Below are 15,347 nucleotides of genomic sequence, written 5' to 3'. Positions count from 1 at the left end.
TGAGATTCACACTTTGTTTTGAAACCCCATAAAACACTGTACATGGAAATTTTGGTATCAAATAACTCCTGTCTTTGTGGTCTTACAAACAAGCTTTTATAAATGCCTCAAACTTCTAAGTATGAATCAGACCTGAGATCTAACGTGATAGAAGAGGACAGTCCGGTGAAGACGGGAAACATATAGACGGCTGGTGGTGATGAAGTCGGTGACGGACTCTGGCCAAATACGTTTATAGAGCCGTAGTAGAAGATGAAGATTTCGTCTTCATCATAAAGTAGTTATTTCTCGTGTCACGTGTAATCAGTATCTCCTGCAGTATTGCTAATGCCGATTCCAGTGTTGGTAAATGAGATGAGAATTAGCAATAAGGAAGATGAGTCTATGAGAAAGGTATTCACTTACAGATTGTGAGGAAGAAACTGCTTGTTGTCTGTGGCCTAAAATATATAGGCTTTATTAGTAGATGTAAAGAAGAAAACTAGATGCTGTAAAACCTAAATCTCCTCAAATGTTTCCCTTATTTTCTCCAGTAATTGTATTATTACACAGGGTTTTTATGACGTTACATCTGCTCAACTTCTCATTCAGGTCTCTACAATATCGGATCCTCTCAGTGAATATCTTCTATATAAGAGAATTTTCCTGAACTATGCATCAAAGATGAATATGGACACAGACAAGATGGCTGAGAAAATATTACACCTCACCCTAGAGATCCTCTTCCGGGTTACTGGAGAGGTGAGAGATTCTGATGACGTCACATTACATCATTCTTATGTATGGAAATAACAGATGGACAGAACTGGAGAGGTGAGGACTCTGGAAATATCCGTAGTGAGATTTATGAATGTGTCTCTCCATAATCAGGATTACACAGTAGTGAAGAAGACCTCTAGTGAGCGCTGTCAGGACCCTTTGTCTGAGGGATGGGAAAGAACCCTGAGCCCAATCACGGAGCTTCCACCTCACCACCTGATACATGAGGACATCAATGACCAGAAGATCCTAGATCTCACCTACAAGATAATTGAGCTGCTGACTGGAGAGGTGACACTGCTAGGAATGAGGAATGCTGGGACATTTTATAGTAAAGCTATGAAGGGATTGGAGGGATAACTCTATCAATGTATGTGTCAGGTTCCTATAAGATGTCAGGATGTCGCTGTCTATTTCTCCATGGAGGAGTGGGAGTGTTTAGGACAAAAAGATGTGTACAAGGACGTCATGATGGAGGTTCCCCAGCCCCTCACATCACCAGGTAATAGACAGGACTGAATACACACAGCCTTTAATTGTCTATATGTAAAGAATGAATTCAGTCCCTGTATGTGCTTCCTCTAGATCTATCCAGTAAGAGGACAACACCAGAGAGATGTCCACATCCTCTTCTTCCACAGGACTGTAAACAAGAAGATCCCAATATTCCTCAGGATCATCAGGTAGATGGAGAGAAGGTGTCATGAGATCTCTCCTGTGATGTGTATACGGCTGTGAAGGTCTTGTGTTCGGTCTTGTTTTATCCACCAGAATTATATGGTTTATACTTGTATAATGAGAATGGTGGAGATGGCTGGATTAGAGCTGATCATTAGTGATGAGTCAGTGTATTCGTTACTATTCGCACGGATAGTACGGTATTCGGGTTACTAGTTATATTGCGAGTATTTGTGTACTCGCCTCGCTATATTCGAATGTCCCGCCCTGCAGTTTTGGCGCCTCCTTTGCCGCCACTAAACATTCTGGGCTTCATAACCAATCACAGTAATGCTTCAGACATCTTGGTTGTGGCATTACTGTGATTGGCTGACCACCCAGCTTCATAGGGTCTATTTAAGCCCTGTCGTCATTTTGTGCACATTGCATCTGGAGCCTGCATTCTATAAGCATAGGGAGAGATTGCTGAGCTGCTAGGTAGAGTGTTTAGGCCTATTGATAAAACAAAAGCCCTTTTAAGGGCTACCTGCAATGTATACAAGTTCTGTGTTTAAAGGAGCCGCTCACTAGCTCCATAATACCATAAAAGAATAGCACCGGTCTATTTTCCCTGCTGTTTTAGGGGTCAGAGCCTACCTTCTGTCCATATTAGTCCACTTAAAAAAGTGTTTTGTGCCCTACACAAAGCAGTAGTCCAAACATTTCCTACTGCCTGCAACAAAGCACACACCAGGCCATTTTAACCACTATTTTGGCTGTGACTGCTAGCTTGCCTTGTGCCATCAACATCTGAAAATCTGTCAACAAAACCTAAAATGCCAAAAAAGACTGTTGTTAAGGGATGTGTCAGTGGTGCGCGAGAAGGCACTCAGTCTGTGTCAGGTCCGAAGCAGCTTGATGCATCCACTATGTTCATGGAAAAATTTCCCGGTCTGGAACGTAAACGTGTGTGGAAGCCACAAGAGCGAGAACAGATTCTGTCTTGGATAGCAGACAAGGCCTCTACGCATTTGTCAAGCAACAACAAATCTTCCACGACCACGCAGTCTACTGTGGATACACAGAAGGCTGGCCCATCCAATCCTGAAGCTGGTTCTCCTTCCTCCAACCATTATCAGTCACAGGAGACATATGACCCCAAGCTTGGCCACTCCGAGGATCTGTTTGGTACGTATCCTTTGGTTGGCTCTGGTCTATCACTGTGCAGCATTGAAGAGGGACAAGAGGAGGTGGCGTGCATTGATGCTTATGTATTTGAGGACCTATGGCCAGAAGAAAGACACTTGGCGGAACATTATTTTTTGTCTCCAGAGGTGGAGGCTGATGATGATGAGACATAGTTGCTATCAGGTCAGCCTACAATGTCAACTGGGAAGGAGGATGAGATGGTAGATGAGGTAGTCTATGATGAGTCCACTGATCCGACCTGGACCATTGGCATGCATAGCCATGACAGCAACACAGAGGAAGATGGATATGTAGCACCAACACAGGCACCAAGGGGTCATGGTTGTCCCAGAGTGAGAACTGGGTCAACTGTTCCCAAGAGCACCCCCGCTGTCTGCCAAGTCAGGGCAAGGGGGCGTTCAGCTGCTGTGTGGAATTTTTTTTCTGAAAGTCCTTCAGAGAAAAACATTGTAGGCTGTAGCATCTGCCATACCAAGTTGAGCAGAGGCCAGGACAAAGGCAACCTACATGCTCACCATCCAAGGCTCAAGTTCGATGCTTGCAAATCTATTCAGGAGACATAAATACAAAACAAAAGACATCAGCCTACCACCTGGATATAGGAGTACTACCGGACTAAGGCACCCTGAAGGAAAAGCTCCTCCAGAGACGGGCCGCCCTCCGGGAAGCCAGTCTTTCATACTCCAGAAAACGTACCATCACCAGGTCACCTAGGATGTTCCTACAAACTTCATCTGCACTTAGGATTTTACTCTGCGTCGAAACTAAAACTCGTGCATTCCACGTGAAATACCTGACCACACTTATTATGAATAAAGTTGTTTGGTCCCTTCTCCCATGGTCTCCGAACGATCCATAGGCCCACTCGGCATAGGACAGAGTAGCCAGCCGTGGCCCACCAATAGAAGCTCCCACCCTGTTGTACACCTCTGTATTAAAGGGACAATGAAGCAGGAAGTGCTCCATGCTTTCCAGCATGTTAGCACAAGCCTCATGGGGGGGCAATTCCTGTCCTCGGAGCTCCTTTACTTCAAATTGCCCCTTACACACAGCTTACCTTGGAAGCAGCGCCAAGTCAAGTCGCAGTACTTCTTGGGGATCCTGCTAGAATTTAACAAACTCAACCCAACCTCCAGATCCCGACTTGGGCAGTTCTTGAGGACCAATGGACTCTGAAAATGAGAAAGCCAGACCCTCCTATCAAGGAGTTTCCTCAGGAGGGACCTCACTCCCCATATTCCCAGACCCCACCGATGGATCATTTTCAGAACCGGGATAACATAAGCCGGGAGATGCCCATGCAGTGTGCGAGGATCTTTCAATCTTCCCCCTGAAGATTGATGGCTGAAACCATCCCTTGCAGGATAATACCCATGAATGAGCCCTCTACTTCCAGAGGTTTGCCACGTTAACTTTCAAGAAGGTGTTCACTAGGAACACCACGGGGTTCACCATATACAAGCACCCTAGTCTCCTCGTGCGGTAAGTGACCTCCCGCTTGACTAGGTTCAATCTATTCCCTCATAACATCTGGAAGAACAGACTGTAGACCCGTGTCCAGAGAGGCTTTTGCAAGACACAGACGCTGCCCAGGTAGGATTAGCAAGGGGAGCAGGAAAGCTTTGCACAGGCCAACCCTTTCCCTCATTCTCAAAGACCAACCCTTCCATTGGTCCACTCTTTGGGCGACATCTTTGATTCTGCCTTCCCAGTTTTTCATGGGGTAATCACCCTGGCTGAATTCAGTGCCCAGGACTTTGGCGTGTTCTTGGGGTTCGGGGAGGGTGTCCGGAAGATCAAACCCGGGATCTCCGCCTCCCAGCCAGAGACTTTCACACTTATCCTGGTTGACCTTGGACCCGGATGCCTCAGAGTAGCGCTCCACTTCTGACATCACCACAATTGCCTCCTCTTGTGAAGAAACAGAGGGTGACATCGTCCGCATAGGCCACTTCCCTCAAGATAGCCTCCCGTGCTGCCCTGCCCATCCACACCCCTGCCAACGATCCACAATCAATCCTTCTGAAAAAGGGATCAATTGCAAAGGTGTGAAGCAAATGGCTAAGAGGACAGCACTGACGGACACCAGATCCTACCCTGAAAGGTTGTCCAATCCACCCATTTGTTTCAATTGACATTTCTCGTGTTGGAGCTATGATTCATGTCAGTCCACTTGGTGCAACAGCTCTCCAAGGTGTGATCACTTCTTTTTAGATACAGACTAACGAGCTGATCTAATTTGATGCAGGTGTTAGTTTTGGAAATGAAAATTTACAGGGTGATTCCATAATTTTTTCCTCAGGATTCAGTGATTCCATAACATAATTTTTTCCCTCTGCTTGGTCTGAAAAATATTACCCTTACTGAGTATCACATTTTTAATCTTGATTTCTTTTAGTGTTTCTTAAAGCCCTAAAGTTGCCATTTGAAATGAATTTAGTTTTGTGCCATGTCTATGATCTGCTTTTTTTTCAACATTAAGCAACTGAATGAGCATCCTCCGAGCACAGTGATTCCATAATTTTTGCCAGGCGTTGTACAATGGAATCGTTTAAGAGGGCCTTTGTAGATCAGTTGTTGAAAACATCACCCTCAGATAATGCTGGTGGCAGAGGTACCAGCTCTTTTCAACACCAAGGGATAATGGGGAGATACACGAACCCCAGCTCCAACGGAGGTGGGGGGAAAATGTGCCCAAATTGGCCAATTTTCAATAAACCAGCAAAACAGCAAGGGCTATCTGTGCCTATAAAAATCCCAAGGAGGAATAAGTTGCAGAACATGGTCAAGGGTTACTTTAAGTGACCATCCGTGCGTCCTTTCTGACGCTTCAGTTCCCTTTAATTATTGAGTGTCTAAGCTGAACACTTGGCCTGACCTCTCCTTATATGCCTTGGAGGTGCTGGCCTGCCCGGCTGCTAGTATGGTGTCTGAGCGTGTTTTCAGTTCCGCTGGGGAAATCATCACTGATAGGCGCACACGCCTCTCCACGGAAAATGCAGACAGACTTTGATTAAATTCAACAAGGACTGGATATCTCCACAGTTTGTAATCCTTCCATATGACAGCAAGCCAACCTAAATTCACCAAAAATGCAGATTCATGCTACTGCTGTTAACCTCGCCCCCTTCTCATAAAAAACAGATTCCTTCCTTTGTCAACCGTGACTCAGCCCATAGGGCTAATTTTTACAAACTATGCACATTGTGCAGTGGACAAACCAGGACAGTATTCCTACTCCAGCCTAACTACTATTTGTGATTGGAGGCCTTTGGCATAGTGGCTTCCTGCATCAACCATGACGCAGCCCATAGGGCTAATTTTTACAAACCCCATGCACATTGTGCAGTGGACAAATCTGGAATGTACAGTAGTCCTACCAAACTAATATTTGTCATTGGAGGTTGATGGAGGGACCGCCCAAATGTCCACAGCTGTCCCTCCAAGTCGCATGTTACAGAGCCACCTGAGGCCTCTCAGGTAAAAGATCTACATACATACAAGTACGTTCTAGCTGTGCTTGTAAAGTGCTGGGGAATAGCGAACTAAAAATGATTTATGACAGAGGGACCTACAAAATGAATAAGTCAGGGCCCTCCCAATTGTAAAAGGTGAAAAAAAGCCACAACATTATGTGTGAACAAAGGCTAAAAGGATATTTTTTAGCTTTCTCTAGTTTATTTAGCCTTGTATACAAGTGATTGTGCAGGAAAAACTGTTTCTTAACCTTTTTTGGCCTGTTATATGCAATTTAGGTTAGGTTTGCTAGTTGTTCTTGTGTGTCTGTAAAAGTGGCGTAACACTGCAACAAACTTATTCCCAGAAACCATATGTGAGTCAGAAATGCATACAGACACATTCTCCAGGCTCTTCCCATTCTGTTTCATCACTTTCCCATCCATTTCAGCCTTTTCCTCAGGCGCCCAGGCTCCTTTGTAGGGTCAAGCAGAAAACTGCTCGCATTTCCCATTGAGTTGCATTGTACTCGCTATTTGGAATGAATACGCGATTATTACAAAGTACTCGTTACGAGTATAGCGATTACGAATATTACGGTATTCTCTCATCACTACTGATCATATATGTGACTTCTCCATCTGTCTGTGACTTGTACAATATTTGTTTCAGGGTGAAGATCTGACCCTTATTAATACTACAGAGACATATGTGAGGGGTGATGAGCGGTGTAAAGAGGAGATTCCTACATATGACTACCCAGGTGAGTAGTAACCACTGAATACACAGAAGTCACAGATTCTTCTCAGTCACTGGCTGTGGCTGCTTTATCGGTGGTGTAGTCCGGCCGTATCACAATCGTGTGATCACCATTTTGCCTCTAGACCAAAACATTGTCCTCCACCAAAAACAGTTCAAATGACTTTGGGCATTGAAATCCCTTTTCTGTAGAACTTACAACCTGGAAGATCCACCTACCAACTGAAATTAGAAGATTCTGACTCTTAACTGCCCAGATCTGTAAACTACCAATCCAAAGGACAGCATATGTAGGAAGTGCTGATATCTTATTGGATGAATCTACCTTCTCTCCCTTCAGTGCTGCTGAATGTGCTCATATGGTCCCTAAAAGACCAGATCCAGTCTTTATGACCAAACCTCGCTTTTATGATAGGCAACATTAAACATGCAGTGAGGGCCAAGTGTGAATTTCTGTATAATAACAACGGAGTTTCCCTTTACCCTGGCTTTTTAATTTCTTTTTAAACCAAATAACTTCAAATAGGTAAAGTATACAAAAAACATTACACCTGTGCTATGATATATCTCTAAGCTGTGAGTGGCTGATGGCTGTAAAAAATGTATTCATGCCTGCAGGAGATATGTTGGCATGACTTAATCCCTGGTTTCATGGATTCACTCCACGTCATAAATTATATTATCGATCCTAAAGAATTTAGATACAATTTATCCTGAAATGGGGAGCATTACTACTTTCTCTACTCTTCTGGTCAGGACTCATAGTAGCTCCAATGGTCCACCATAAATAAGTGCAACTCTGATTTAGTGTTGGAATTGTGTCCCCCCCCCCCCCATCCCAAACATACATTCTTGTTGGGGATGTAACGTGTTTTTTTATTCGGTCTTCTTTTTTTTATACAGCTCCATTCTGTATGATAGTTTGATTGTGGTGGGATCGGCCTGTCTCACTTAACTCTGTAATTCCCTGGTAGTCTTCCAAAAAAGGTCTCCATTGTCTCTTCCAAATGCCCGAGTTCTACATTTAAGACACCTCAGCTCTGCAGTATTGTAAAAAGTTCGCATTAAATGTATATTTCTTCTTGATACTCATCTGACAGAAAATATTGGCCCTTACTATAGTTTAAATTGCCAGGAGCTACCAAGATGCATACTCGAATTACCCCAGAGAGGTTTCACCACTAGTTGCTTTTTTTTTTTTTTTTTTTTATCTTTCCATTAGACGTGTTATTGTCTATAGTCAAAGTTTTGCCCATCAACCTTTAACCCCTCTACATTGATCTGTACTTACACAAAGACCCCTAGGATTGGACTTAGTGTTGCCTGCTGTTCTGTGGTGTGAGATGACAAGAAGAATAGTCAGGTAGCCGGATCAGAGCCAGGAGGGCAGAGAAAATACAAAATCAGAAGACAGTAGTCAGTAAATGGGCTGGGATCACAAGAAGAAACTAATAAGAAAATACACAACACGGGAGCTGAACACAGAAGACTTAACCAGCGGAGAACAAGGCTGTATCGGGCAACTTCCGGCATTATGCATGAGCTTTAGTAGGGTGTGGTGCTTTCCATTTGAGTTAAGTAGGGATCATATTTGACTTTGGAAGAGCTGATTTTGCTGTATTGGTTTATGGAAGCCATGTTTCTTTTCAAGAGTTTTTGAGTCGCTAATGATGTGGAAACCTCTGTTTTTCCATTGACAGATGATGGACCTGAGTGGAGGCTTGTTTTTTGTGAGATGAGTAGGGCTAATTTTTACAAATTATGCACATTGTGCAGTGGACAAACCAGGACAGTATTCCTACTCCAGCCTAACTACTATTTGTGATTGGAGGCCTTTGGCATGGTGGCTTCCTGCATCAACCATGACGCAGCCCATAGGGCTAATTTTTACAAACCCTATGCACATTGTGCAGTGGACAAATCTGGAATGTACAGTGGTCCTATTATTGGTATTATTTTCGCATATTTCATATATGGGAGGCAGAATGGACAAACAGTTGAACACCAAGCTCTACTGGTTCATGCTATGAGGTTTTCTATTAGACTGTGAGTTGTCTTGGTGAATAATTCAATATTTTTACATAACTTGCCATTTGTACCAACAGTTTAAGTAGAAATGTTCAAACATATAAAGTTCAAGAATATTTTATTCAAATATAATACTTTTTTTTACTTAGCAGATGACTGTACTAGGAGATCAGCGGGACAGCTGACATCTTCAATTTTCAAATCAGATGAGCTGGAGATCTCAGAGGATACAATTGAAGTGAATGCTGTTACTCCAAATTTACCATCATCCCTTCACAGCAAAGATGTGTCATCTTATCCTTTCAAACAGGTCCTATCTTCTGATTCATTACCGACTACTAAGGAAAATCAAAGTCACACAATAAGCATTAAAAAACTAACTGCTCCTAAAGCTAAGAAGCCATTTTCACGGTCAGTTTATGGAAAAAGTTTTCCTCTCAAAAATTTTTTTCTTAAACTTCAAAAAATTCACGCAGCAAAGAATAGATTTCCTTGTTTCAAGTGTATGAAATGTTTTAATAAGAAAGCAAGTCTTCTTAGTCACCAAAGAACTCACACAGGGGAGAAGCCTTTTTCATGTTCAGAATGTGGAAAATGTTTTAACCAGAAATCAGATCTTGTTACACATCAGAGAACTCACACAGGGGAGAAGCCTTTTTTATGTTCAGAATGTGGAAAATGTTTTAACAACAAATCAGCTCTTGTTAGACATCAGAGAACTCACACAGGGGAAAAGCCTTTTTCCTGTTCAGAATGTGGGAAATGTTTTACAGGGAAATCAAATCTTGTTAAGCACTCGAGAACTCACACAGGAGAGAACCCTTTTTCATGTTCAGAATGTGGGAAATATTTTACAGAGAAATCAAGTCTTATCAATCATCAGAGAATTCACACAGGGGAGAAGCCTTTTTCATGTTCAGAATGTGGGAAATGTTTTAACCGGAAAACGCATCTTGACAGACACCAGATAACTCACACAGGAAAGATGCCTTTTTCATGTTCAGAATGTGGGAAATGTTTTGCCGAGAAATCAGATCTTGTTACACATCAGAGAACTCACACAGAGGAGAAGCCTTTTTTATGTTCAGAATGTGGAAAATGTTTTAACAACAAATCAGCTCTTGTTAGACATCAGAGAACTCACACAGGGGAAAAGCCTTTTTCCTGTTCAGAATGTGGGAAATGTTTTACAGGGAAATCAAATCTTGTTAATCTCTCGAGAACTCACACAGGAGAGAACCCTTTTTCATGTTCAGAATGTGGGAAATATTTTACAGAGAAATCAAGTCTTATCAATCATCAGAGAATTCACACAGGGGAGAAGCCTTTTTCATGTTCAGAATGTGGGAAATGTTTTAACCGGAAAACGCATCTTGACAGACACCAGATAACTCACACAGGAAAGATGCCTTTTTCATGTTCAGAATGTGGGAAATGTTTTGCCGAGAAATCAGATCTTGTTACACATCAGAGAACTCACACAGGGGAGAAGCCTTTTTCATGTACAGAATGTGGGAAATGTTTTAGCCAGAAATCAAATCTTCTTAGTCACCAGAGAACTCACACAGGGGAAAAGCCTTTTTCCTGTTCAGAATGTGGGAAATGTTTTAACCGGAAAGCGCATCTTGTTAGACATCAGAGAAGTCACAGAGGGGAGAAGCCTTTTTTATATCCTTAATGTAGAAAATGTTTTACTTGAAAAGACACACTTTTAGCAAGAAAAAATCTTGCTAATAAATGAGTGCGTCCTATAGACTGGAGGTAGCTTCCTGTGACCGAGAACAATGAGAGACAGTGTCCTTCCTGATCAGTGAGAGAACTGCTCTCTCCTCCAGCCCCACACTTATCTGATTGGTGCAGAGGAGATGAGGTACCAGGACCTGTACATAGGCTGCACATCCTGACTGAGCAGCTGAAGAACCTAGCTCAATGACCTTTCAGATTATGTAACATTGTTTTACATATTTTTAAAAGTTGTCAGGTTCCGCTATGAACTGAGCCATTTCTTAATGAGTTTGACCTCCTGAATTTAAATTGGACAATTGAGTTTTCCTTTTACTGCTACATATAATTAATGATAAAAGTTTCAGTACTTTGAAACATTATTATTCTTGTAAATATACAGATGCAGAATATTTTGTTATGCCACTTTTTTGATATTTATTTAGAGAAAACTTAGAAAAATTCAAATAACTAAAACCTGTCTAAACCTTATTGCGAATTTTAAACAGTTACAGAAATTGCACTACAAAATTAGTCCTCATTCAGTGACAACTGTTTTTTGCTTGTTTCTTGTACTCCTGTATCGGATCATCTATTAAAATTATGTAATCTGCAAGCATTGATGGATTTCCTTTTTCCTTGATATCTCTTCTCCATAGCTGCAATATCTTGGTTACATCTCTCACCACCCTCGTCTCTCACTACTCCACAGTTTGGTGTAAGAAAATTCTAGAATGTAAGAAATTAATCATTAAGGACATGTTACAGCCAAGATCCTTATATGTTTTGAGGAGAAATAACACCAACTCTTCATAGTTTCTGTATCTGCCCTTGAGTTTCCCAAAACGTTAGTTACCACAAATGCAAATCTAGACCATACAGCCTTTTCCTTGCCCTGCAACAGCTGAAGAAACTCCTCATCTTGAAAAAGCTTACAAATCTGAAGTCCAATAAAGACTCAGTCTTTTATATTTGCTTCCAGTGGCGTACCGCCAATGGCGGCAGACCACGCCACTGCTATGGGGCCCGTGGCTGGAGGGGGCCCGTGAGGGCCCCAAGCAGCGTGGAAACGAAGAGGATAAGTGAGTAGGAGGTTGCGGCTGCAGAAGAGCGGGTTGCGCAGTGGAGGAGCGGGGCACACACTGTAGCCGGCTGCTGCGGCTACCACGTGTCCCCACTGCTAAAGGGACATGAATATTATCTCTTCTCCACTCCCATGGGCGTGGAGAAGACGGAATATTCATTCTCTTTAGTATCGGGCACGGAGGAGAGCTGAGCCCCGGCTCCTGCTGTCAGTGCAGAGGAGTGAATGTGCCGGCAGCCGCTCACCTCGGCATCTGAGAGCGCGCACAGCTCAGATGCCGACATGAGCTGCAGCAGACAGGACTCAGCGCTGGAGCAGAGGTGAAGAAGGAAGGGGAGTATAAGTGTTTATTGTTTTGTGTGCAGTGATTGGGTGGTTGAGGAGGCCACACATACCAGGATACTTGGATTGAGGAGGCCACACATACCAGGAATGGGGGATTGAGGAGGCCACACATACCAGAATCTGGGGATTGAGGAGGCCACACATACCAGGATTTGGGGATTGAGGAGGCCACACATACCAGGATTGTGGGATTGAGGGGGCCACACATACCAGGATTTGGGGATTGAGGAGGCCACACATACCAGGAATGGGGGATTGAGGAGGCCACACATACCAGGAATGGGGGATTCAGGAGGCCACACATACTAGGATTGGGGAATTGAGGAGGCCACACATACCAGAATTGGGGGATTGAGGAGGCCACACATACCAGGATTTGGGGATTGTGGGGGCCACACATACCAGGGATTGTGGGGGCAATACATACCAGGGATTGTGGGGGCCACACATACCAGGGATTGTGGGGGCCACACATACCAGGAATTGTGGGGGCCACATATACCAGGAATTGTGGGGGCCACACATACCAGGGATTGTGGGATTGAGGGGGCCACACATACGAGGATGGGGAAATTTACCAGTAGCTGCTGCATTTTCCACTCTAGGCATATACTCAAGTCAATAGGTTTTCCCATTTTTATGTGGTAAAATTAGGGGCCTCGGCTTATTTAAAATATACGGTATTTTAAAATCAGTGAGTACGTGGTGCCCATAATACTACAGGACTGTGGCGTGCATTATACTATATGGGGGCTGCATTTTACCCTATGGGGTGTGTAATATACTGTATGGAGGACTATGGGGAGTGCATTATATTCTATGGAGGACCATGGGAAGTTCATTATACTATATGGAGGATTATGGGGGGCGCATTATACTATATGGAGGTTTATGGGGGGAGCATTATACTATATGGGGGGAGCATTATACTATATGGAGGATTATGAGGGCGCATTATACTATATGGAAGATTATTGGTGGTGCATTATACTATATGGAAGGCTATGTGGGGCCATTACAATATTTTGAGGGCTATGTGGGGGGCCATTATACTGTATGAAAGCAATTATACAGTGTGAATGTTTGTGTGGGGTCATTATACTGTTTGGAGGGCTGTGTGGGGGCCATTATACTGTTTTGAGGGCTGTGTGGGGGCCATGAGAGTGTATGGAGGGCTCTGTGGAGTTCACAGTTGGGGGATTATACTGTGTTAGGGTCACCATACTTTGCTGTGGGAGTTGAAGTGGGGTACAATAGGGTCATGTGGAGGAATGCACCATAGGGGTATCATACTGTTTGGGGGGCACTTTTGTTGGCATCATACTTTATGGGGGCAATGAAGGAGGAATCTACGACTTCAGAAGGAGGTAAATTACTATGTAAAGGCTGGAAAGTTATGAGATCTGCTCTTCTGTGACACAGACAAATATTTATTTTTTTGTAGGGGGGGGCCCAATTAGAGCTTCTGCTATGGGGCCCCATGACTTCTATGTACGCCCGTTTGCTTCACTTAACCTTGGAAAGTTATCAATCAGATGCATGAATGCTTTTATATTTTTATCCATAGCCTTTTCAAAGTTCTTCATTAGGCCCACCTTAATAAGATTTTGTTACCACCATTGCCTAGGTGGGTCCTCAATTTCTGGATGCAGGACAGTTTACTCCCTTTCTGAAGTGAATGTCAGAGAGGCCAGTCCCTTTTTTTGTAGCAATATTCCCTTGCATGACTATCCCACTCACACAGAAAGCAGCAGTACTTTCATGCAACAACCCTGACGACATATGTGAACAAGCAGATGTAGGAGCTTGTAAAGATCTGAGTTTGTGGGTTGTAAATAATCACCTAGGCAGGTTAATGATGCAACAATATTTTATTGATCACAGCCACGGTAACAAAGCAATTCCAAGTAAATGGCCAAAATACCATTCTCTCAGTCCTCAAATTCCCAATCTGGGTTCAGTAGTTCCACTGCCTTTGTATAAGGCCATATTCACTGTCTCCCAACTTTTGGTTGGCCCACAGATTTCTTATCTCCAGCCACTATAGTCTGTAGCTACAGTCTATGATCCTCTAGACAGCAGATAAAACAATGAAAGCACGGGTATCCAGTAGCAGCAGTCCTTGTAAGAAAGTGTAAATCCAAACAACATAATCCATAATGGTAACATGTTTATCCATTCATCCTTCCAATTCCACGGTCTCCATCCTCTTCCTTTCAATCCCACACAACTCTCCCTAAAACATGTCTGTCCTTTCTTCCACTGGGCTCAGTCCCCTCCCAGGTCTGAAGTGATCACACCCTCCCCCTTAAACATTCACTGTTAGCTAAAAACAATGAAGAATAGTCTAGAAGCCTTCATCTGAGACTGCATGTAAGACCCCCTGTGATGATGGCTCCATCTACACTCACCTAATGAGATTATTGGCTGTTGAGACAATGGACTCCTGAGATAAAGATGAGATTAGTGGAATGCTGGACATTTTACAAGTGAATCTAGTGCACATACTGACAAGTTAGCAGAACTATATAAAACATAACAAGTAAATCATTAATACACAATAATAATATTAACAAAAATGGTGGTCTGTTGCTGGAAAAGTAGCATAGTCTTTAGAAAGTGGGCAGCTCCTCACATACCTCCCCCACTTTTTCAGCAGGGACACAAATGTAAGAGGTCTCGCCTTTGAGAACGAAACTTTGTATCATCCAGCTTCCTCAAAGCATTTTCCATGTCGTCCTTGCGAATATACTCCACAGTCCCCATTCCACCCTTTTATACGTCAGTGTAATAGACATCTCCAGCTTCTCTCATATGGTCTTTCAGATCCTGCCAACTTCCCGATGGGGGAAGCCCTGAGACGAGGACTCTGTATTTAGTTTGCTGGATCAGGGGTCTGTCCCTTCCGCGGAGTCCTCCATATCCCCCCCCTCGATCCCTGGTTTGTCCTGGGAAACTCCCCACGTGCCCAATGAGAACCAAACTTGTATCCATTGCAACCACCCCCTGAGTGATGACACCCAGTTAGGGCGATTGTCACTTGGCGGCCTGGTAAAGGGAGCTCTGGGGGGACATTATCTGGGCTGGTAGATCCAGTGTCCTCCACCATCTGGATGACAGCATTGGGCTGTTGTCCCTCATCCATGTCTGAACTGACCTCCTCATGAAGTTGTTCCTGGTCCCAATAGTCCAAGCGCTGCATTAGGGTCGCCCGATTGTCCTCCGGCAACCACTCTAGTTCTCTCTCAGAGCAAAGGGCTCTCAGCTCCTCCTTCTTGAGCTTCTTGTAGATGGAGTCTGCCATTTCTTCTGCCAAGTCACCTCTCAA

At 43.6% G+C, this 15,347-nt stretch overlaps 1 pseudogene; it reads left to right on the top strand.

Annotated features, from left to right (window-relative positions):
* The first annotated feature begins 511 nt into the window (after positions 1-511).
* LOC141178591 (uncharacterized) lies at positions 512-11,175 on the top strand (annotated as a pseudogene).
* The last annotated feature ends 4,172 nt before the right edge of the window (positions 11,176-15,347 follow it).

Source organism: Phyllobates terribilis, unplaced genomic scaffold, assembly GCF_046119375.1.
Source record: "Phyllobates terribilis strain yellow unplaced genomic scaffold, ASM4611937v1 Scaffold_29__1_contigs__length_15306474, whole genome shotgun sequence".
NCBI lineage: Eukaryota > Metazoa > Chordata > Amphibia > Anura > Dendrobatidae > Phyllobates > Phyllobates terribilis.
Note: the sequence above shows the minus strand (reverse complement) of the source record. Positions and strands in the feature narration are given on the sequence as shown.